The sequence below is a fragment of the Lygodium microphyllum genome, chromosome 9 (assembly GCF_053477565.2).
Source record: "Lygodium microphyllum isolate KBCC chromosome 9, Lygodium_microphyllum_v1.1.10, whole genome shotgun sequence".
Taxonomy (NCBI): Eukaryota; Viridiplantae; Streptophyta; class Polypodiopsida; order Schizaeales; family Lygodiaceae; genus Lygodium; species Lygodium microphyllum.
This window is the reverse complement of record NC_141143.1, coordinates 17,363,068-17,365,095: the sequence shown is the minus strand read 5'-3', so window position 1 is coordinate 17,365,095 and position 2,028 is coordinate 17,363,068. Positions and strand designations below refer to the sequence as shown.

Here is a 2,028-nt window from a genome sequence, read left to right as displayed (position 1 = left end):
AGAACTTGTCCACAATAATAGCATTAAGATATCAAATACAACAGCAACATCAAGATGGTCCTCTCTACTGCGACACAAAAACAATGTGTGTATTGAGCTCCACAGTGGTGGCAGATCAAATAATCAGCTTGAACGAATAATGGCTAGTTTGAAAACAATGATCATGAAAGACAAACCAGAATCCATCATATATATATGAAGCAAAGGGAGGTCTGCACAGCTTTCTAAAGTGGCGGAAGAAAGTATCTTGGGCACAACCTCTTGGAGCACCAAAGATCCATCAGCACGATTAACGAATCACAAATACATTCCAGAAGAAATCAATGGCATAATGTATCCCTCTTATAGAGTCAACGAGCCTCCATACATCAGACCTTTGCCTCAGTTCTTGCCTTGCCCACACAAAGAACAACCCTTACGTTACTGGTGATACATAGATACATCAGGCAAACTTGGTGCACGGCAAATCAAACCGATCTCCTCAACGTGATTGTGTCATTGCCAAACCCAGACTGTATAGAACCTGTGCAATCACTACATTGTGTGTAGACTGCCCAAGCCTGTGGACCAAACTCTGATTGATTGTTTGCCTGACTTTTTGCTAGACTGGTAAAAGTAGGAGAGAGAAGACTCTCTAAAAGTGTCTTTGAGGGCTATTCACTGTTATGAGATCTATTGCTGGCATTGAGAGATTGCGTTGCTTTGTGTCATACATGAAAGATATTTGCTACGTCCAGATTTAAAATAATGTCTACATATCGTTGTCGGTAGCACTTCTCAATATCAGTGAGACCATGCCATTTGTTAGGTAGTGGTAGAAGTGATTTTGTAAGGATACACACATCCTTAACCTTCACGGACAGTTCATCAGTGCAGTGGATAGATCTGATACAGATTAGAGAGCTATGGATAGATATCTATCAGTCTGAGAGCTCTGTAGAATGACTTCTGCACCGATACCGATTTATGATTAGTATATTCCTTTTCCTCCTCTCTGTGAGTCTGGGTACAAATGTCTTTTGCACCAATATTGAATTGAAAGATTAGTAAACTCTTTCTCCTGTCACTCTAAGTGTTACTGTATCACTTCTTCTGCATCAATGATGGTATTGTCTATCTTCTCCTTTAGTTTCATGTTGGATGAACTGGACCATCTACAGAACCTGCTTGGAGACCTCTGAGTCGTTCATCTTTCATGTCATATGGTGTTGGAACTTTTTCCCCTTTCCCCCCCGTTTTTCTGGTCTGGTCCCCCTTCTTCCTCGTTCTCCTCCACCGGAATCCAAAAAGCAGGTCGAAAGCCTCATGATCTTTTCCTATTTTTAGTTCAATCCCTCTCCTTTGATAGCTGGGATCTCCTGCTTTCTTGATGGTGTCTTCCTCCTTAGAAAATGAAAAGTGCACACTAATATATTTGTCAGCAAGCATGGCAGCCTCCACTATGGCACCATCTGCGATCCTCACACCATGATGTAGTTCGTATCTCTCCCTCAATCCCCTAAGAATCAAGATAGTATCCTCCACATGTGGTTGCCCCACATAAACTTGTTGGAAACGTCTTTCCAGAGAAACATCCTTTTCTAAGTACTTTCGATACTCAGTCAAGGTTGTTGCTCCAATACAGCATAGCTCACCTCGTCCAAGCATTGGCTTCAACAGGTCGCTAGCATCAAGTGCTCCATTTTGAGCACCTGCTCCAACAACTGTATGAAGCTCATCAATGAAGATAATAATTTGCCCATCAGATCCTGAAACAGCTTTCAGTACAGCTTTAAAGTGATCCTCAAATTCTTCTCGATACTTGGCACCAGCAATGAGAGCCCCCATATCCAATGAAATTAGCTTCATGTTGGCTTTGCATAGTCCAAGAGTAACCATACCCACAGTGAGACTATCTGGATGCATTTCTACTTTCTGCATTCTGTTGTACATTTCCAATGCATCATCAAATCTTTGTGCCTTGATGAGAAATTCAATTACACAATTGTTCGTGAAGCTAGCATGCTCACAACCTAGATCACTCATGCA

At 41.7% G+C, this 2,028-nt stretch overlaps 1 pseudogene; it reads right to left on the bottom strand.

Moving 5' to 3' along the window:
- Positions 1-1,131: 1,131 nt before the first annotated feature.
- On the bottom strand, positions 1,132-1,827 carry LOC148030820 (chaperone protein ClpB3, chloroplastic pseudogene; annotated as a pseudogene).
- Positions 1,828-2,028: the final 201 nt, after the last annotated feature.